The sequence below is a fragment of the Prionailurus bengalensis genome, chromosome B4 (genome assembly GCF_016509475.1).
Source record: "Prionailurus bengalensis isolate Pbe53 chromosome B4, Fcat_Pben_1.1_paternal_pri, whole genome shotgun sequence".
NCBI classification, from domain to species: Eukaryota; Metazoa; Chordata; class Mammalia; order Carnivora; family Felidae; genus Prionailurus; species Prionailurus bengalensis.
This window is the reverse complement of record NC_057358.1, coordinates 27,651,567-27,674,699: the sequence shown is the minus strand read 5'-3', so window position 1 is coordinate 27,674,699 and position 23,133 is coordinate 27,651,567. Positions and strand designations below refer to the sequence as shown.

Sequence of the window (23,133 nt, the reverse complement as noted above, 5' to 3'; positions counted from 1 at the left end):
CTTGGGAAGAGGAAGGCCAACGGCAGCTGACCTACAACAACCCTTGCCCTGTCCCAGTATTACAACCCACAAACTGTCCCTGGGGTCTTGTCCTAATGGCCTCACACAGTGGGAAGTTGTCCAACCCTTGAGGCACAGCCATCAAATCCTTTGGAGACCACTAATTATACAAGACTTCCTTTGCTACCCTCCTAAAATTCCTGGTGCTGTGGGACCTGATGAGGAAGAAGCAGCTGCGAGGCAAGAAAGGAGAGAATCCATCCAGGTGTTGAGAAGCAGGCTCCAGGCTCCGAGCTGTCAGCACAGAGCCCGATGCGGGGCTCGAACTCACGAGCTGTGAGATCATGACCTGAGCCGAAGTCAGTCGCCCAACCGACTGAGCCACCCAGGCGCCACTACATTTAACTTTTAATTAATATGTCTACAGAAAACAAAACAAAACAAAACTGAAGTAGTGTAAAATGTCTGTCCATTAAGCACAAATGCACTGCTTTAATAGGATCACATTTCACGTTAAATGCTGTATTGCTCAAAACAATATTGCTGTATAAGTGTATGAGGCTACACAGAAACGGGTCACTGATACGTTTTGACATATTGTGTTAACAAGACGATTCGGTTTAAATGATTTTTTTTCCTACACGCTGCTATACACTGTGATGTGTTTATATGAATATTTTATGCAGACGGCACACATTACAGTGATAATTATGTAATTCGGAATTGGTAAGTAAATCAAAACGGGTTTTAATTAAATATATAATTAATTTATTTTTCAGGTTTATAAAATAAATAAGGTCAAATTTTCAAATTAAAGACAAAGTCTTACTATTGATATAAAGTCAAGTGGAGATACAAAAGTTAGTACTACAACAAAAACAGTAAGAGGAAAAAGAGACTGGAAGAAATAAAAACTGTCACGATCAGTACCAACTGCAATCTGCTGTGGTAGAGAAAAATGAAATATTTGTTTATTGCATCAAAAAATCGAAGATGATAAAACAGACAATTTAGCAGAAATTGAGCAATTAGAGGACAATTTCAGCAAAGGCATAGCAAATACGATGCTGAGTTTCTTTTCAACAGACAAAAAGGAGTTAAATTAGGTGAGATTAGTCACCTAAAGTCAGAATTAAATGACTAACAAAAAAAAAATTTTAATGATTTTTAACAGAATTTGAGCTTGTAACTTTGGCCAGCTATCAAACATCTCATATTCTGGAACAAAATAAAAGAAAAACAAAAATATTTTTAGATGGAGAGATGGTTAAAAAAATGTTTTAGTTACGGAAATTCTGTTAGAAAATTATGAGGAAAATATAAAAAAAGATATTGTACAAAAAGTGAAAGATTTTAAATTAAGTAACAAAATAACGGCCCATAGAATCCAAGATCTTTCTGATAATATCAAAGATAAATTCAAAATTGAAAAATCACAACAAGTTTTCTGTAGCTTTAGATGAGTCATACCATGTAAGAGACACTGCCAAATTAATACTTTGGGTACATTTCTGTCTAAAATGACTTCCAATTTATAAAGCAATGTTATTGACTCCTCGCTAAAAAAAAGCTGAACTCTGGGGCGCCTGGGTGGCGCAGTCGGTTGAGCGTCCGACTTCAGCCAGGTCACGATCTCGCGGTCCGTGAGTTCGAGCCCCGCGTCAGGCTCTGGGCTGATGGCTCAGAGCCTGGAGCCTGTTTCCGATTCTGTGTCTCCCTCTCTCTCTGCCCCTCCCCCGTTCATGCTCTGTCTCTCTCTGTCCCAAAAATAAATAAAAACGTTGAAAAAAAAAAATTTAAAAAAAAATAAAAAAAAAAAAAAAAAAAAAAAAAAGCTGAACTCATGGCATAGATACTTCTGAATTTTTACACCTGTCAAAGAAGAATTTTAGCTAGATATGAAAATGTAAAGCTTCTCTTGTAACAGTGCTCTATGTTGGGTCAAAAATCTAGTTTTACTAAACTTTTAAAATAAGAGACTGGTATTTTTCTCTTAATGCTTCATTCTACTGTTTGATATTAATTTGTAGCTGGCTTTCTGAAACACAGCCTATGCAAACTGTCCTGGATATTGTTGGTAAAATTGTTTAGTATTTACACATAAATGCCATGAATTATCACCAGTTTACAGAATGGCTGATAGAAATAGAAAATAATTAAGTCAATGATCATGTGTTCTTTTCTAGCAAATCTTTGGTTGGGTCATGGAAAAGTCTTACTAAGAATCACCCTAAAGTTAACTCCAATTCAAGATTTTCTTTAAGCAAAAGAAATCTTGCCAGATAATTAATACAAAAAAAAATTGCAGTGTGATTTACGTTTTCTCACAAATATCACACTGCATATAAACAAGCCAAATTAGGGCCACCTGAGTGGCTCAGTCGGTTAAGCGTCCGACTTCAGCTCAGGTCACGATCTCAGGATCCGGGAGTTCGAGCCCCGTGTCGGGCTCTGGGCTGATGGCTCAGAGCCTGGAGCCTGCTTCCGATTCTGTGTCTCCCTCTCTCTCTGCCCCTCCCCCGTTCATGCTCTGTCTCAAAAATAAACAAAACGTTAATTTAAAAAAGCCAAATTAGAAGTTCCAATAAAAGGAAAAGCCTACTTATGATCTTGACAAACAAGTAGGAAAATGTAAATCAAAATTTATACTTTTTATAAATCAAGTAAAAAATAATGGTTTTATACATTTTTCTAACTTGTACCAATATGCAGAAGAGATTTAAGAAAAAGAATTACATAGTCTTGAAAATCTATAAGAAAAATTTGAAGAACACTTTAAAGAGATTAATAAATTTAGAGTTCATTTTTAATTTTTATAATATCCCTTTGAATTTAACGTTAACAATTCTGAGCTGGCATGAGTTAATGATTTATATAATTTGAATAAACATAGCTTTAAAACTGGTCAGCTTTTGTTTCAAAAAATAAAATCAATTCTCCTAAAAAACATGGGCTAATTTTGTCAATTAAAATCGCAACTATTTAAGGAAAATGATTTTTGCCATTTGATTCAGTTATTTGGAAAACTTAAGTATGTTTGGGACTTAGTTACACAAATCCACTTTTTCAACTATGAACTTTATGAAATCTAAATAGGAACCAAGAATTTCAGATGAAAATGTAGTGTCTGAATTTATATCTGCCATAACACTAACATACACACCAAATTTTAAGACTTAGTGCAATAAAAATTCTCATAAATATTTTTATATTGATTACATGTTGAAATGATAACATCTGGGGTGAATAGCTTAAGGAAAATATATTATTAAAATTAATTTCCCCTGGTTGCTTTTAATTCTTTCAACGTGACTACTAGAAAATTTAAAATTATAATGTGGCTCACATTATATTTCTTTTTAAAAAAATTTTTTTAACATTTATTTATTTTTGAGAGACAGAGAGACAGAGTAAAAGTGGAGGAGGGACAGAGAGAGACGGAATCACAGAATCCAAAACAGGCTCCGGGTTCTGAGCTGCTCAGAGCCCGACGCAGGCCTTAAACCCATGAGCTGTGAGATCATGACCTGAGCCAAAGTCACCTATTGAACCACCCAGGCACCCCAGCTCACATATATTTCTGATGAATAGTTACAGACTCTGGCTACTCAAGTAGTCTTTTCCCAGAAGCATCAGTATCATTGGAAAGTTTCTTAGAAATACACACTCTCAGGCCCTAGCCAAAACCTACTGAATAGAATTGGAATTTTATTTAAAATCCCAGGTTTGGCTAAGATGAAGTAATAGGAAACAGATTTATGCTTTTGCCCAAGCAACAAAAGAAAGATAGAATGGGGCACCTGGATGGCTCAGTCAGTTAAGTGTCTGACTCTTGATTTTTGGCTCAGGTCATGATGTCACGGTCATGAGACTGAGCCCTGCATGGAGCTCTGTGGTTAGCATGGAGTTTGCCTAAGATTTTCCCTCTCCCTCTATCTCTGTTCCCTAAATAAACATTTAAAAAAGGGAAAGAAAGAAAAGAAAAGATGTGAAACAATGCTTTTCAGGAGACAAGACATCAGAAAGTAAATAAAGTGAGCCTATGATTGTCTCAGCTTATTGTCTTAAGGGATTTTCTGGGCAAAACATGGGAGGGGAGAACATAGGAAGAGCCCAGTGACTCCTTAAGTTGAGGATACAGAGCTGAGAGCCTGGGGGGACAAAGAATTTCGAGGACAGAGGGAGTTTAACATAGAGAATTTCAGAATCCTCAAAGAGTCACCTTTGAGTATTCAGCTGATCAATGCATGTGTGTGTGAGCAAATTATCTGTGGCTAGGGGAAAAAATACCAGAAAGGATTAGAGGTAACACTGTCTGGTGCTCACACAGGGCCAAGAACAGTACCTGTTTCCACCAAACAGACATTTTGTTCGGGGACATTCAGTACTTGGGAAGATCTTGCCTCTGTAGTGGCAAATAATTAGCCCTAGACTGAACATTGCTCCAGTCCCACCTAACCAGCCTTAGAAAGCAACACACAAAAGAATCGTCTCCATCTAATTTAGCTATGTCCCGAGACAAAACACAAGAATATCTTGATTAATACAAAAATATCTAGCACCCAAGAAGATAAACTCACAATGTCTAGCTTTCAATCAAAAATTTCCAAGCATGCAAAGAAGGAAGAAAATCCAACCCATAGTGAGGAGAAATATCAATCAATTGAAACTGACTCAGAATTAAGATAGGTATTAGAATTAGCAGACAAGGACAGGTATTCCTGATTTTAAGTAGAGACATGAATATACAAAAACACAAATCCAATTACTAGAGATGAAACCTATAATGTGTGACATGAAAATCACTAGATGAAATTAATGGCAGATACACATCACATACAAAAGAACTGAACCTTAAGACATAGCCATAGAAACATCCAAAATAAAAAACAAACAAAAAATAATTTAAAAAATAGAGCATGAATAAGTTATAGAGATAGCTCCAGCAACTTAATATATATGTAATTGGAATCTTCATAGGCGAGGGGAGGGGTAGAAAATAATATTTGAAGAAAAATGACTGAAAATGTTCCAAACTTAATAAAAATATAAACCAAAGAAGCAAGGAGCCTGACTAACCCCAAACACAGGAAACGTGAAGAAAAAAACACTAAGGCACAACATAAATCAAATTGCTCAAAACCAGCCATTCAAAAGAAACCTTAAAAGCAACTGCAGAAAAAGAATGCTTCAATGAGGAACAAAGATGAGGACGACAGCTGATTTCATGCCAAAAAAGATGCAAATGACAAGACAGTGAAGCAACATCTTTAAAGAATTGAAAAAAAGAACCCCAGGGCACCTGGGTGGCTCAGTCGGGTGAGGATCTGACTTCAGCTCAGGTCATGATCTTGCAGTTTGTGAGTTCATGCCCCACATTAGCCTTGCCGCTCTCAGAGCGTAGCCCACTTCAGACCTTCTGCCCCCCTGCCTCTCTGTCCCTCCTCCACTTGCACTCTCTCTCTAAAAAATAAATAAAACATTAAACAATATTTTTTAAAGACAAGAAAAGGAAAAAAGAACCCTGACAATCTAGAATTCCATACCCAGCAAAAATATCTTTCAAAAATATGGGTAAGTATGAACTTTACTGGACATATAAAAGTGAAAAGAGCTTATCAACAGCAATCCTTTTGAGGAAGCCCTTTTGAAATGTTAAAGGAAGCCCTTTTGAGCAGGGAAAAAAATAAGACATCTTGTAAAAATATGGATAACAAAGGAATGAAGAACACAGGACATAGCAATTAAGTAAATATATAATTTTTTTTATTATCTATATATCATTCAAACAGAAGTGACTTCTAAAACAAAAATAACAATTTATGTGTAGTCAATAATAATATGCAGAAGTAAAATACATGACAATGGTAATATAAGGCCAAGATGGAAGTATACTATTGTCAAGTTCTCATATGTGAAGGAGTTTAACATCCCTTAAGCATAGACTGTGGTAAGGTAAAGATGTAGACTATAAACCCTAAAGCAACCACTAAAATAACTAAACAGATATATAGCTAGCAACCCACCCAAGAAGAGGAAATGGAATCATAAGAAATGCTCAAATAATCCAAAAGAAGGCAGGAAACAGACAAAGAGAATATAGGATGGGACAAATAGAGAACAGATATTGTCATATTGGAAACAAAAGTAAGAGTCAATTACACACTGCCTACAAGAAGTGAAATATGAAGAAAAACAGGTTAAAAGTAAAAGGATGGAAAATGACATACAATGATAACATCCATCTAAAGAAAACTGAAATGGCTTCATTAATATCAAATGGGAGATTCTGGAGCAAAGATTATCACCTGTTTTTTAAAAAGGTCATTTCATAATGATAAAGTGACCAGTTCATCAAGATGATATAACAATCCTAAACATCTATTTACCTTAACAGCTATGCTTCCAAATACAGGAAGCAAAAAAGGATAGAACAGCAAGGAGAAAGACAAATTCATAAGAACAGTCATATATTCCAATACTGGTGTGTTAATATTTAATAAGAGAAGTAGACAGAAAAATCAGTTAATACATAAATATTTGAACGAGATCCCCCCAGTGATCGGAAGGCACACTAAAGCCTAAGAAATACTGTTCTACACTACTCTTCACAGGTAGGCAGTTCATGTTCAAGTCAATTTCTGGTAAATTTTTCTTTTGGCTTCCTACTGGTATCATCATAACCAGTGCTCTTTCGTCTGACTTCTAGGCTAAGCAGGAGTTAGAGAAGGTATTTCCAGGAAAGCTAATCTTGAAAAATAAACCATAGAATTTGAAATGGTAGAGTTGAAAGACTCTGAACTTTTTCATCTTATAGACCCAGAAATAACATGAGCTCCTCCACTTAGATTTAAACTCCTTGACATGTAAGGCACTCATCTACAGGATTACACTAAGAGCTTGTGAGATACTGTGTAGACAACGCTTAGCCAAAAGTTAGCCTAACACAGAATACACACTCAATGACACATGCCTTTCCTACCTTTTCTACCATACTGACTAGTCAGTCAGTACTGACTAGTCACCAGTCCTGGGGCGAGCTGGGCTTTCCAGCACTTCTGCTTGAATAATCCAAGTAAGGATAGGGAAGGTGAAGATACTCAACAGCAAAGTATGCCAGCATCTCTGTTGTGATCGCTGAAAATTCTGAGACACCATTCGACAAGCCAATACTTTCCCTTCTAACCCTCAGTGAAGAGTTTTACTTTATTTATGGTGATAATTTTCCTTCTTGTAACATCCCTTGGCCTTACATCTCATAACGGATTAACAGAGAAAGGCTGAGTGGGACACCTTTATAACAAAGTTTCAAATAGTGACAAATGTATCAGAAGTAAACATGACACATTTAATTTTTTTTCAATCCCATTAAAAAACTCTATCACTTGTTATTGGCCGAATTTAAGAGTGATAAAAAGAGGGATAGGAATCAGAAGACCTGGTTTCTAGGCCAGGCCCTGTTATCTGCTCCCTTTATCATCTTGAATAGAACAGATTTCTTTGTGAGCCTTTATTTTCTCATCTATAAAAGAAAGATAAGAAGCAAGCTCTGTTCATCTTATAGAGTGCAAAAAGAACTAAAAGGAGACGTGTGTGAAATCATAAAGCATACATAAGTGCAAAGTAGTATTTCCAATGATCATGGTCATGATTCCTCCTATTAATATAGAAAATTAAGAGGTAAATGGAGGGGGGAAAACTGTTAAACATCAAGCTACTAGTTTTTTCTCCTTTTTAGGTTTATGCACTGCAATATGATGACAGCAACTATGAGTTGTTGTTGTTTTTTTTAACTCAAAATTTTCCCAAACTACTACTTAAAAGTTTTCTCTGTGAGTAATATAGAAATGTGGCAAAAGAAAAAGTTTGAGGAACTTATCCAAAACTATATCACGAAGCCCCAGGAGTTAAGAAATTCTGGCTTAATACTGGCCCAAACTCTCCCCCAAAAAACCTTACCGGAAAGTTAAGAAAAGAGTGGCAACATTCTATTCAATAGAGCTAGACAGAAACAAACACAGAGTGGTGGTGGCCTTTGGAAGAGGCATACATTAAAACCACAACAGCAATCAGTTTTCACATTGAGTTGGACACAAAACCAGAATAATCGGTATCTTTACCAAAAAGCAGTCCAAACCCAACGTGGACTAAGGGACTAAAAACTCCAGCCCTAATGTGATAGCTTTATTCTTAATATTTTACTACGTTAGCATCAAGTTTGCACTTCTGGAATCCCCAGTTATATGTGTGACCTTTACTGTGATTCAACTACCGTGTATGTACTGGTTCTGTGTACTGGAAAGTAAATGCGACCTTAGAGTTGGGAGATCCATATTTAAATCTCAATCCGGTTACCCACTAGACAAATGATTTCGCCCAGTCATTGTACCTCCATGAGCCTCAAAACTGCTCATCTATACAATGCAAGTAACACTACCTACTTCACATGGTGGTTGTGATTATGACACGAGTCATGTGAAAGTGCCAAGCGCAGTCTCCTGCCCATAATAGTGGTCAGAAATATTTATAAACTTGAATAAGCATCTCTTACACTTAAGTGACGATTATTCACGATCACTCATTTTCATAGTACTTTAACTGAAACTTCTAGATTCTCTGTTAAGAACACTTGACTCTTAGCAAGAGCTGTATGTCCTACCAGACTCTGAATGGAAACTTCAGGGAGTAATAATCCTAGAAAAAAAGATCTTGAGCGCGAAAAACTCTGTCATACTATCCAACTTTTAAGCTGTCTCCGCTCTCCCATCTACATGGAAATGAAAAAAAAAAAAACCATTAAACCCGCAGGCAGGCATCCTCAGGTTTACTATACTTGGTACGGATAATGACCAACTACAATGGAGGCAGCTCTCCCACAGCTCATTAACTCTTCCCCACTGTCCCAAGAATTGATAACCATGGGAAAACCAACTGGAAAATACGAGATGAAACAGAAAAGCCATTCTTAGGTAGCCATCAGCAACCCCATGTGCATTTGCCAACCAAAGAGGATAAAAAACTTGGGAGGAGAAAACGGGGTGGGTGGTGGTTATTTAAAAATAGCACTTAACTTTTGAAAGCCAACGTCTAGCTGAAATGGGAAGTGACGGAGAAGACCATGTGTGTCGGGGACCATGGCCACGGAGTGTGTGAAGTAGGAGTGGGCTTATCAATGCTGGTAGTTTCACAATGAGATACTATTTGAACCTCGAACCAGGATCTGTGTTCAGAATGGAAGTGAGCGTTCGCTCCACAGTAAGTTTGCAGTTTCCTCGAAGGTAGTTTTTTTGGTTGTTGTTGCTGTTGTTTTGTTGTTTGTTTGTTTTTAAGAAGCCTAGACACTAGAGATGGAACTAATTTGTTCATGGGAAAAAGAATAGTAAAGTGCTTTCACTGCCTGCTATAACCAATTTGTGTTTTCTTCCAGCACTAGGAGAACCAAGTATAGCAAAAAAAAAATGCCACACAGTGAAAGAAAGCTTTTAGTTTTTTTTAAAAAGTGATGAGGGGGACACCTGGGTGGCTCAGTAGGTTGAGCATCTGACTTCAGCTCAGGTCATGACCTCGTGGTCTGTGAGTTCGAGCCCCACGCCGGGCTCTGTGCTGACAGCTCGGAGTCTGGAGCCTGCTTCGGATTCTGGGTCTCCCTCTCTCTCTGTCCCTCCCCACTCATGCTCTCTCTGTCTCTCTCTCTCTCTCTCTGTCAAAAAATAAATAAAAATTAAAAAAAAGTGATGAGGAAGTTTGTGTTTTTAAACACACACACACATATGTTGGGTTTACATAAATAATCAACCAAAACATGTTTCTACCATATCATTTTCTTGTCAAGCATATGGTATTTTTCTTTTTCCCGGAAACTCAATGTCAGAAGTATATGATGATTGAGACTTTTTCAACAGACAACTGGATAATTTGGGGGTCAGAATTTAAAAGTCTTATATCAAATTCATTTGTAGGAAGAACTAGTCTAACAATGCTTGAAGTGAGTTGTCTCTATGCTTGAGGTCAGGGTCTATCAATTTTTCTAGGAATATGGGTTCTTTGCCTTATTCTTAGAGCTTTTGAAATCTAGTAGACTAAAAAATTGCAGCTTTTGTTTTTTTTAAAGCATGTTTACTTCCAAATATTCAAGCACGCAATTTCCTCATTCTGACACACGGTTCAAGGACAGAGTTCTGTCTTTCCACTTGCACTGCCATCAAGAGCTACATCTGAAATTGGACGTATAGACGTTGCCCTAAAGCAGACTGTGCTTGCCAAAATTTCTTCTTGAGCCCCAGAGTGATTCACTCTAAAGGAGACTGCCCGTTGTCCTCACAGACTCTCGAGAGGGCAGGAACCAACTTCCCTTTTGAGCTTCTCCTTTCTTTCAAGAGTGGTAGGTTTCCTCCACCTGCCCAACGAGTATTCTCACGATCACAACGAGGCTTTATCAGAAACACAGACTTGTAGTCCTTAAAAGGCAGAAAAGGGGAGATAAGAGCCAGGCAGCCTACCCCACGCTGACTTGTAGACAAGACTTCTGAGAGCCTGCACGCCGTGCACTGATATGTTTCTGCTTCGTCGTGAGGAAAGTACTCTTTCCTTCAGCAGGCCTGAAATAGAACCACTTTCCTCACCCAAACACAGCCGAGAACAGCAAGGCAGAAAGCAGAGGCTGTTGGCCATGACGCCCAGCACCAAGAAGAGGTGGGGAGCTGTGGGGTACGGTCCCTCCTGGGTGACAATAAGCCTGGCAGCCAGTTTCTGCAAAGCTTGGCCAAGGGAAAAGAAAGCCTCTTTAGAAATACAGTTGGCAAAACACTGAATATAAAAAGGATACTCTGAGCGACTGCATAATTACAGACTCAGAGTAACTCTCTAAACTGGATCCCCATAGTATATCCTTTGTATGCTTGTGGGGAGTCTAGACCCCCACTGCACATCCTTTTACAAAACGGTTCTCCAGGCTTCCTTCTCCCTTCATGACAAAAAGCGTTGGAGATGGACGGAGAGGGAAAAAAGTAAACCCGGGAAGATACTGATACATTCTCTCATCTACTGCATGAGGCTTAGAACCTTGGATCTGAGTTCAAACCCAGACTCTACTACTTCCTGCCTACGTGCTGTCTTACCCCCTTCGAGAGACCTAGTCCCCAGGGCTTCCACTTCTAAGACTGCGCTGATGAAGAGAGGTAAAGCAGGTCAAGCCCTCAGTGCAGGGCCTGGTATGTGGTGCAGCCAGTCCGTGACTCAGCTGCAGTAGCGTCCCCACCCCGCCCCCCGCGTCTTTTGTGTGTCCCTTGCACCCAGACTGTTCACCCATCGCAACGCCTATGACACTTCCCTGTGCTTTTGTGCTTACAAATGCATCCCCAGATTGTAAGTCCTGGGAGGGCAGGATTGACTCACCCTATATTCTCAATACTGAGCACGTACATATGCACGTGTGTGTGTGTGTGTGTGTGCGCATGTGCACACACACGCACACCACTATGAGGTTAACCAATGTCTGCTGAACAAACAAGCGAAGGAATGGACAGACTTTTAGGTTACTCCCAGTGTTTATTTCCATGGGATTCCAGTATTAAATGCCTTTGTCCTGATGTTGTCCTAGATGGCTAACTTGTCCAGGTGAACTGAACCTGCTGAGCACGTCGGGATTCTGCTGTAACACCAACTACACAACGCTGCTGAGACAAAGATCCCCCAGTCTGGGTGAGTTATGGTCTGTACTAACACAAGCTCCCATCCCAGGTCTTTAAACAGGCTCCCATATCTACTGGGGCAAGACAACGGTGCTCCTTTTTAATTGGGAAGTTCTAGAACCAAACTCCACTTTGGCCCGGGTAAGCATCCTTTCACTGTTTTCAGAATGTTCAAGAAGGAGGACAAGAGGAAATAAAAAGTAAGTTGTTAGCACATACACACGCGCACACACACATTCAGAGAAAGAGCAATTTCCCTGCAGTGAGCAAGTATCAGGCTGGAGAACTCCAGAGCTCACAGCCAGCTCGGCCAAGCAGAAGCCAGCCTGCTGAGGCCAAACACCAGCCATGTTATCCCCGCAGCTCTGGCTCAAGGCAGGGCAAGAACATCCTCTCCCACTGCTTCCCAGCAGCCAATCTGCTCCATTCCTCACTCTGAGGACAGCCCTCCTTGTTCATAGCTTTAGGGAGAAAGCTAGGTTCCTAAATCAAGGAACTCTCCTCAGACGTACTCTCTAGCATATTTTCATGGACATGGAATCACTACTAGAAAATACCCAAGGAGCCTCTAGAATAAAAGGCCCAGCACAGTCTTGATACGCCCACGACTGACACACAAGCCACACTGGCCACAAAGCACAAAATACCTTCCAAGATCTTTCAGAAATGTAATTTGGAAAAAAAAAAAAAGCAAACATTAATTCTGCTCTGTGTATGAGCAATTTCCATTTGCAAGGGAAAGTATATCCAAAAACAAGCCCATGTTTCAGTTACTTTCAAGGTCCTGCCATGGGAAATAAAAGCCAAAATAAATTTCAAGCTGTTTTCTCCAAAGTTCCGGCCTTTGAAATGCCCTGACCTGACCAGTTTCAAAACTGGGGTTTCCAAGTTTCAATTCCAAAGAATCATTTTTTTAAAGGCAAAGTTGCCTCTAAGTAAAAACTGTGATAAGAGTGTATTTGATGATTGGGGCACCTGTGGGGCTCGGTTGGTTAGGCTTCCGACTTCGGCTCCAGTCATGATCTCGCGGTCCGTGGGTTCAAGCCCCACGTCGGGCTCTGTAATGACAGCTCAGAGCCTGGAGCCCGCTTTGGATTCTGTGTCTCCCTCTCTCTCTACCCCTCCCCTGCTCACGCTCTGTCTGTTTCTCTCAAAAATAAATAAACATTAAGAAAATTTAAAAAAAAAAGTATATTTGATGCGATTATTCTACCTGATGCAGTTGACAGCCAAGCAGGACTGGCTCGTGACAGGGGCAGGAGAAAGAACCTGCAGACCAAGAGAAACAAATAGGAAGAAGGAATATACTTCTCAGGAAGCACTGCCAAAAAAGGGGACGAAAGTTGCTTAGAGAGTAAATCCTGAAAGTTCTCATCACAAGTAAAAAATAATTCTGGGGGCGCCTGGGTAGCTCAGTAGTCTGACTTGGGCTAAGGTCATGACCTCATGGTTCTTTAGTTTGAGCCCCACATCGGGCTCTGTGCTCTCAACGCAGACCCTGCTTTGGATCCTCTGTCCTCCTACCCCCACTCTCTATCCCTCCTCAGGTCACACACTCTCTCTCTCTCTCAAAAATAATAAATAAAACATTAAAAATTTTTAAGAAAAAAATTCTGTAATTATGTGCGGGGGGTGGATATTAACTAGACACACTGTGGTCATCACGTAATATATACAGATACTGAATCATTGCGTCATACACCTGACACTAAGGTAAGGTTGTGTGTCAATCCTACCTCTATAAAAAATTGAGAGGGTAAAAGAAAAAACAGGGAGAAGAGAGAAAGAAAGAGCAGGGCAGCCCCAAGAGAGAGACAAAGACGCGTCCTGGAAACCCCGGGGAAATGCAGACACAAAGGGGCAGCGCACAGAGGAGCCAAAATGGGGCAGCCTGATCAGCCAGAGGAAAAGCTGACAGGAGTCATCAGAAAGGAGAGCTTCCCCTGTGTCAAGGAGCAGGCTGGATGGTGGGGGGAAGCAATTAAACACCAATGACAGATGGAGATAAGGGCATCCAAGGCGAAGTGTCCCTGAGACACTTGAAACCGAGGACTGCCAGGAGGTGGCTGGGCGGCAGCCACCGAGCGGCAGCAGGAGGGGCAGTGTATCAGAGAGAAAACAAAGGGTCCGAGAGGAGGACAAAGCTGCCCAAGTTTGGGGGCTGAGCTGTTGGGATGGGCGTGGGGAGCAGGCCTGTGGCCACACAAGAAAAACTAGAGAAGTTCCTTCATAGGAGAAGCCCTTCTAAGTTCATCACCTTCTTCCTCCTACAGGGAGAGAGCTGTTGTTTGTAACCTCTAAGGAGCCCAACGCTGAAGGGACAGCATGGTCACCATTCCCAAGGGGCGATGGCTCATTTTCCAACAGGCCCCTTATAGAAAAGACCAGACAGGTTAACTATGAGCATCCATTGGTATCGGACAGCCGGCGGGAACGGTGTAGCGCTCCACACCATCGAACAGGAATAAACATCTGGATACAGCAAATACGAAGTCATCTTCTGAAAGGCGCTGAGCTGGTTGAAGAAGGGGTAATGGGTCCAACAGCCATGCTGTGCCTCTGTGTGTGTGTGTGTGTGTGTGTGTGTGTGTGTGTGAATATGAGTGACAGGAAAGAGGAATGTGTGTGTTAGAAAGCTCCCAACTGCACTTGAGACCCAAGACTTAAAAACACAGTATGATAAGAACAATTACAACGCGCAACGAAATGTAATGAGGAAGAGAGTCACCCCAGGGAAAGAATCCAGTGAACACCCCAGCGAGGACCATGGTAGTTGGGAGTCGTACAAGGAAGCCTCAGGAAGGGGGTGAGTCAACCTCTAGCTTGGCACCAGTTGATCCTTCCAGGACTCAGCCAGTGAGAGCACCAAGTTGTGAGTCAGGAGATGTTCGTTCTCATTCCAGCCCAGGTAAGGCCCTCAGTGGCTGAGCCTCAGTTTCCTCTTCTGCAATACAAAGCCCCTTGGCCATCAGCCCTGGGAACCAAACAAAGCTCTTGAAAATCACAAATGCAAATGGCAGTAACACCAACTGAAAATAGAAACACTGCACAAATGGAACACTGCTGTGAAAAGGGACCAAGTGAAAGATGCGTGGCCGTGTAAATGGAGCACCAGGGGGATTAAGGGCTTAGAACTATGGGTCTAACTCAGCAACTATGAGTCGCTCAGGGATCTGAAGCAGCAGCGGTTTCCAGTGCAAGAGCCCCTAAGAGTTAGATGAGCTTCAGTCTGGGTTTTATACATGTCCAAGTGATTATGGTTTATTTTATAACCTTTTTATAGAACAAAGGGATTGCAGCTGACTGATCCTAATAAAGCGTTGTGATTTATGCCGCTGCTCCTACAGAGCATTTATTCACTTCCATGCACAGTGATTAGGAGGGCAGAAGGCTTCTGAGTAGTGAGCAGCAGTCAGGGGACTCTCTCCACGGGCCCAAGGCTTTCCCCCTCTAGTACACGTACTCCAAATGCATAAACCATAGAATGCCAATTCCATCTACCTGCACACAGACTCTCCTTCTCTATTTTAGATGGTCAGCTGGCTACTCTGGCTTTATCTGAGCTGCCAGGATTACAACACCGACATGATTACACAAAACGGTGCCCGAAGAGGTACCTTCACAAAAAATGATGCTGCCTCCACTACAAGCATGGGTTTCCACCTGTTGTTTCTGACCTGTGAATCCATCCCGGGCTGGGCTCAAGCCCTTAGTCATCTTTATAGGTTCTCTAGGCCTGCCACGTTGTAAACACGCAACACAAGATTTGCTGAATTAAACCAAAGAGCCAAATCATCTTGGATAAGTAATAACTTCTCGGAAACTCGAGTTTTCTCATGGATAAGATGAGGGATGTGGGCAAAGCACCTTCCAGCTCTAGCAAATGCAAAATAACCTAATCTTCTGAAAACACAAAATCCCTGTCTGAATACACCTTGTCTTTCTCATGTACTTCCTGCAAAGGAAAACGTATACAATTAAAGCCCGATTCAGATGTCAGTTAAAAAAAACAATTTTAATATCAGACCCATTCCTTTGTCAGTCCGTGAAATACAAAAGCAGTGTGGTTTTAAGTATGAAAAAAACTGTACAGGCTGGGGATCCCTGGAAAAAATGTATTCAGAAAAGAAAAAAAAATGTTAATTCTGACATTTCCTTGTAAACCTTCTCCCCTGAAAGACTGTATCTAGAATAACATTGACCTAACAGAAACAAGTAAGACTATTGACAATGGCTACAGTTTAACAAAGGCGTCTGGATTATTACCTTCCTTGGTTACTGCACAAAAGCAGCAAATGTAAGTACAGTTGCCCCAGCAGCTGGTAAGTTCTCTCCCATATGCGTAGAAGTTGTGAAACAGCTGGGGAATGCAAGATGCTTTTGAGCAAGCTGCTATGTGATCCAAAATAACACGCTGCCTGTTCATCTCCGTACAATGGAAGCGACAGCCCAGGGCAGGTCTGGCGCATGCCCCGCAGCTGCGTCTTTCTTTGCAGCCGGGGCCACAACAAGTGGCTACAAATGGAGTAAGATGCACAAAAGCGGAAACCTTGCTCCTAACCCTTTGCGTGCTGTCTCTTGGTTACACACACGCAGCTCCTCGTTTTCCAGTGTGGGAGAAAGCTGCGCTTCAAACCCAAAGGTAAAGCCTCTCTAATGCTTTAAATGGCAAACCCTCCCTGGACCCCAGACCTATGCACTTCTTGGCAACCACTTTCACAGGAGGGTGGTGTTTGATGACATTATAAGGTTTTCTGGTGCTTTTGCCCATGATTAACTGTTTACCAGGTACATGCACAAGCAAAATCAACAACCATGAAATAGCAACAGTAAAGAGGTCTTTCAAAACCAACTTGACATAAAAAACTATTTTTCCACTTATATCTGCTAAGTGTAAAGCTTTGGGGGGGGGGGTGGTGGTTAACATAGGAAATAGTAATACTGATCGTTCACTGGTTGTTGGGCCTGAGCATGGCCTCCTTACCTCTGTGTCAGTTTCCAAGTTAGTTTGACCATTTTCAGATCATGCTTCATTTGCCATATTTGAGCAAATGTTTGAGAAGTTATCTCAAACTCTCCTCCCTTCTCTACCAATCTGGTGCCTCACCTCTAAACAGACTCCAAAAAAATACTCTGTTTTCCAAGGAAATGTTCCCTCTTGCCAAGACTGGCCCAGCACAAGTTTCACAGAAGCGGATATTTTTCTTTAGTGTTATAAAAGGCTCGTGGATGAGCAATGAGAATGGTTGCCTCCTTTGCTCCAGTGTGTTTGGTTTTGAGTGTGTTTCTTTTCCTTAAGTCCTGTTATCCTGGCCATTAGGATACTGGCTTCAAATTGAAAGGAAAGATAAATGGCCAGAGGGCTGACCACAAAATTATACAGTGGTAAAATTAGGAAGAAAGCCCTGTAGTTCCGGAGCCCCTTGTAAATTCCTTGGGCAACTAGACAAAATTTTCCATTGCTACCAACCCCACCCCCAGCTGCTGATTCCAAAAGAGGAATCACTAACTGCACTGAACTGCAGTATTAACTAAGACGAATACTGAGTTCAAGGCAAATAACCATTTTACCTCTTTGGAGGAGACAGGGGAAGAAAGAAAGATTCTGTTCTTAAACATCGTGGTTATTACTTAGTATCTGTTGAGCAGCTACCATGTGCTAGACTCTGTGCTAAGTACAGTATATGGATTATCAAATTAACCCTCATAGCTTCGAACCAGGAGGTGTTTTTATTATCCCCATCTTAGAAGAGGAAAATGAAGTTCAGAAAGGCTGAGCAACTTGCCAAATATTACAAAGCTATAAATGGTGGAGGTGGCATTTGAAGCCTGCCATTGTGACTTCAGACGCTTGCCCTTAATCATCATGCCTTGTCGACTCCACAACTGCCACTGCCCTAGGATGTTCTGAGTCACAGGCGCTTAAAACAACATCTTTCTTTAAGGCAATATGTAAGTGCATTCAAGGCAATACCAACATCCCATATTACAAACTTGAGCTCAATGATGCATAAACCGTGTGCATATCAAACCATGCTGTTAGACGCCTAAAAGCCATCTGAGTTTTAACTCATTAGGCAGTTAATTAAGGTTGGCCATATTTCCAAGGCAGACTTAATTTTACACACAATATCCAGCCCAGTGGTGAAGTCACACCTCTCAAACAGGGTAGGTAGATAGAGCTCCTGGAAACAGAGATTCATGCCAAGCGGAGCTCCCGCCTCAGGACCACCTGCCTCCTGAGACACCATCTAATGCAGAGGACAGCTATTTCTGACTCTGCAGTTGTCAGACAATCCTAAAGGTTTTGGAAGAAGCCTTAGTTGTTTATGGTCATATACCTTAAACTCCAAGAGCTGGTTTAGTTGAGGTGCTGGCCCTAACAAAGCCAGCAATAGGTAGAAAGTCTATCCAATTCTAACGCCTCGGAGGAGGAGGTTGTGAGGCTGCAAAGAGAATGGTGAAGATCCTTCCAAAGTGTGTGTGAAGATTCTCTCATCAGTTAGGCACCGTGTAAAAACCAGTTCCTGCCCTTTCCTTACAACACAAGGGGGTGGAGGCAGGTAAGATAAGAAAGCATGTGAATTCTACCCATTGATTACTTGGGGGGGTAGGGTTTCACCTCGGCCAGAGTGCTCTGGGCTTCTCTTCAGCAGCACCTCCTCCTGTCCCTCAGGCGCCCCGAACTTCGGGGGCGTGGTGGAGATGCCGCCCAGGCCCTTTCCGTGACAGTACTTGTGCACAGGCTCGGTTTGCAGAAGTTCCCGCAACCTCCGGGAAAACAAGGGGCTCTCTTAACTTGCCCTGCCGTCCTGCTCCCATGGTGCACGAGGAACTTCCTAGTGCAATAAACTGTCAGACTTCTCCAGAGCCGTAATGCCGTCGCCAGAAGCGCTTAACCCCGCACCTGACCCAGATTGCGGCCTGGACTGGAGCCTCCCGGCCGCTAACTCACAGTAATGCAATTACCGCCTTCTGGAGCTCCACTCAGGGTGCCGGCGGCGGCGGCTGGCGGGCCCCGGGGGCCTAAACCACTCCCTTCCGGGAGCCCGCAAGCCACCCGAATCCGCAGGGAGGGGCGTGGACTGGCGGCTGGCCCCGCGCGTCGCGCGGGGACTTCAAACCCGCGCGGGCCCAGCGGAGGCGCGACCATGGGACCGGAGGAGGGGCGCGGGAGCCACAGCAGCTCTCGCCACTCGTGCAGTGGGGAGAGGAAACAGGCTGTGTCGCAGCTCGGAACACACGCGTGCACCTCCTCGGGTCGCCCCCTTCCCCGCCCCTGCTCCCGTCGTAACGGGCCGCGGAGCTAACTTCCCGAAACTCCGCAGAGGGAAATCCTGACCCGGCCAGCACCTCGGGGCGGCGCAAGCCAGGGCGCGCCGGGGACGGAAGTGGGTGGGAGCGGTGGCCGCGCCGCGCCTTTGTTACTGCTCCGGGACCCCGCGGGCCGCCGGGAGCACCCCATCGCAGCCGCCCGGGAATCGGCCGCCGGCTCCCAGGTTCCCGTCGCCGCCCCCAGCAGGACCGCCCAGAGCCACAGTGAAACTGGCCCCACCTCCCGGCCCCGAGAAGGGCGCGCGGCGGCGTGTCCTAGTGTCTGCCGGCCTTAACCTACGCTGCCGTTCCCTGCCCTGGGGCCACCGCGCGGAGGGACGTTCCTCACCTTCCGGAGCTTTCCCCAGACCTCCGGGTGGCAGAATCGCCGCTTCCCGCCGGACAGCAGCGCGGCAGCCCCGGCTTCCTAACAGCGGCACGGCCACTCCCTGCCTCTTTTCAGCGAGCGAGGATCGGGTCCCCCCTCTCGGGATGATTCACTACGCTCCTTACCTGGAGGCTCGAACAAGTCCCCTCCCCTCCGCCGGCCCGCGCAGCGATCGGGAGCTGGCGCCCTCTGCCGGGCCACCAGCGGGAGCGCCCTGGCGACAGAGCGAGGAGCAGGGCAGGGGGTCGGAACCCAGGAAGGAGCCCACCCGAGCGCAGGACACCCCGCTGGTCACTCCTTCGCGAGCTCACTCCCACGAGGTCACTCCATCCTGGCCGCCGTGCCCGGGCGGCGGTCAAAACCCAGGCGAAGAGGACCAGAGCTGTCCTCACGCTCCCGGGCCACTGGGCACGCCTGGAGTCCCCCACTTGCGGGCTAGCCGGGCCAGCCCGGCCCCCGGGGGTGTCCCGAAGAAACCACCATGAATCGCGTCTGCACGTCTAGTTTTAAAACACTGGAAAGGTACTTACACTGAGTGAAAACAAAGTTTGTGTCTCCTGCCCGAATTAAAGAGGCGGTGGCCCGTCACACCCCCCGGGTCCTAGGACTAGCAAGCGGCTCAGGGGGAGCTCCAGGCGCTTCCGCAGCCCCGGGGCTACGAAGGCCCTTGGGTGCAGGTCGAGCCCAGGGTCCGGCTTGGGGTCGGAGGCCGGGGGCCGTGGTGTCACTCACCCGGCCGGGAGGAGTGGCTGTCCGAATGACTGGCGCTTTCGCCAGAGTAAACAGTGGAGCAGCAGGTTAGCCTATCTTCCTCCTCCCCGGTCCTGAGTGAAACTTTGCAGGGGCGTGAGAGGAGGGGCAGAGGAAACCTACACGTGAGGGCCCGCGTCCTACCGCGGGGTGCGTGCACACTCGCCCCCCAACTTCCCGACCCCACTCACCCGCTCGGCTCGCCGTCCGCGGTCGCCCACCTGCCGCGCCGGCCCCCAGCACAGAATTCCCCGCGGCGACGAAGGTGGCGGCCGCTCCGCAGGGGCGCCGGGCCGGGGGGCGCGCACTGGCTCGGCACTTGGGCGACGGCGGCACAGTCCCCGCGCTGGCTGGCTCTGGGCGAGAGCCCGGCGGAGTCGCCGCAGCAGCCGGAGCACAGCAAGTTGCCAGGCTGGTCAGGGCGGACCGGGCGCCTCCGTCCCCGAGTGCGGGCGCGCGAGTCCCGGCGAGGCGGGCGGGCGCCGGGTATTACTTGTAGGGCCCCCGGGTGTCGGCTGCCGGGCGCTCTGAGTGGCTCGGACGACGCGCCAGGCCGGCGGGGCGGCGCGACCCACCCCCTCGGCGCGCACCCGTGCGGGCCGGGCCCGGGGACGCGCTCACGCGCACGCGCCTGGCGGCTCCGGGGCTCCCGGGGCTCCCGGGGCTCCCGGGACTCTCGCCCGGCCCCAGCCGCTCGGCCCGCGGGCCAGAGGGACGCAGCTTACCCTTAGAGACCCCGAGCGGCCGCTCTGACTTTCCAGTCATTCGCGAGATAAAAGCCACCAACGCGTGCGAACGTTGCTGTCCATGGAACTCTGGGCCAGTTGTCAAGGAGACTGTACCTGCCGAGCCACTCACAAGGGTGGCAAAATCACGTCACCCCACCGAACGGCGCCTCTGGACTGGGGGTGGGGGAGGGGGGGATCGTAACCTATCTCAGCGGTTCGCACACTTTACACTTCAGCCAATCACAATCCCCGGAGATTCGTTAAAGCACAGTTGGCTCCTGCCTTCCCCACCTCATCCGTCCAACCTCCCCTTTCTGACTCTTTAAGTCTTCCAAGGGCCGGAGATTTTGCGTTTCTAACAAGTTCCCAGGTGATGCTGAGGCAGTCGTGAAGATCAAGTGAGTTAAGGTTTGTCAAGTACTTGGTAATCTGCAAGGCAGTAGATAAATTTATACTTGTTACTTGTGCTATTTATCTGTTTCAGGAGCTAGCGTTCACGTTTCATTTCGTTCCAACCCCGGCCTCTTTTCCTCGGAATGTTAGACTCTTACTTTTCCTCTTGAGTATGCGCCAAGCCTATGTGTGTAGCAGCAAAAGGTGAGTATATTAGTTTTCTAAGGCTGCCATAACAAAGCACCACAGACTGGGTGGCCGACGCAACAGAAATTTATATTCTCACAGTTCTGGAGGCTAGATCCCAGATCAAGGTGTTGGCATGGTAGATTTCTTCTGAGCCCTCTCTCCTTGGCTTGCAGATGGCCATCTTCTCTTATAAAGACACCAGTCATGCTGGATTAGAGCTCCCCCATATAACCTCATTCTATTTTAATTTCTTCCTTAAAGACCCTGTTTCTAAATATGGCCACATTCTGAGCATTCTGAGATGCTGGGAGTTAAGACTTCAACAGATGAGTTTTGAGGGGATACAACTCAGCCCCTAACAGTGAGCTTCACTACCCCTAAGAGCCTAGAACAGAAATTGGGTTTCTGCCTTCCCATCCCTATGCCCTCTATGTAGTCTGGGCCTTTGGACTCACATACCAATAGCTGGGTGCTGTGCGTCACAGCTGGAAGGGCTGAAAATCTAGGAAACAACCCTCTCAACTGAGCATATGGTCCCATGGAAGACCGCACCTTAGGGTGTGAAATGACCATTGGGAATCCATTGGGAGTCTGGGAGCCCTACCCAGCAAACATGGCACAGAACTAGCCCTCTACCTTTTGTTAATGACTAGATACCAGTCACCCTTACCTTTGTTCTGCCTTGTCAGAGCTGGGCCCTCCTCCTGGCACCCATGTCATCTCCAGAAGGCTCTAGAGGAAGGACTGTGTTAGATAAATATGTTAAATTCTCGTCATCCCCCCCTGCTATCTGTGAGAGCTCTGAAGTACTTACAGCTAGAGAAGACAGGAAGGAAGCGAGGACAAGGGCTGGTTGCACCGACCCCACACTAACCAGAGTCATGGGAATGACTGACCTCCGGCAAATCAGTAATTGCTCTGAATTTGGGTCCCCGGTCCTCTGCTGGTCCTCCTTCCTATCTTTGCCCTCTGGCTTCATCTAACACCAGGCCAGACTTCCCCCCAAGCCCCAGATCCAAATGGCTATTGGATCACCATAGCTCTCCAAACTCAGTATGTCCCTCATTGAACTCTGCCCCCCAGCTTTGTCCTCTACGTGCGTGCCTTCCCCATCTGAGTGGATGACTCAAATCCACTCCCGTCGTGCTAGCTGGAAACCTGGGAGCCATCCAAGATGTGACCTGCTTTGGTCCACTTGCCACTGCGTCCTTGATGTTTCTCAGAGGCCTGCCCTCTTCATTCCCACCACCGTTACCTCAGCCAAGCCCCTTGATACTGTTTCTCCTCTGACGTTTGACCCTGGACCCCAAACTAGACCCTCTGCTCCAGCATGGCTTCTAGGCCAGTGTCCTCTTCAACTGCGTCTTCAGGCATCTTTCAAAAACAGAACGCTGGTTATTCTCTGCCCTTCTTAAAACCACTCAATCCCCTTGGTGTTTCAGGAGAAAACTTCAAGTTTCTTTGTTCGCCTCTCTCCAGAGGCTCATGTTTGATCATTTTCGCATCTGTACCCTTCACTGTGGTCTGGGACCCCTTACAATGCCCTGCAAATTCAAGAGGTTCCATGCTCTCTAAGAACACAAATACTTAGGATTTTCTTGGTCTAGAGAGAAGGTGTCACACCTCCTCCGACCTCCTCCAGGAAGTCATCAGCCCCAGGAAGCCTGGCCACCTCTTTCTG

The 23,133-nt window shown here is 45.2% G+C and overlaps 1 protein-coding gene across 3 annotated transcripts in view; it reads right to left on the bottom strand.

The window, feature by feature from the left end:
- Positions 1-20,948, bottom strand: part of SVIL (supervillin) — a 232,675-nt gene extending 211,727 nt beyond the window's left edge. The window contains exon 1 of one of the 3 annotated variants that reach the window (XM_043562073.1): positions 20,868-20,948. The gene's annotated coding sequence lies outside the window, so the exon portion shown is untranslated. Of the gene's footprint in view, positions 1-19,353; positions 19,452-20,333; positions 20,667-20,867 lie in introns of those variants that run through there. The other 2 variants (XM_043562070.1, XM_043562072.1) reach the window with 2 other exon arrangements.
- Positions 20,949-23,133: the final 2,185 nt, after the last annotated feature.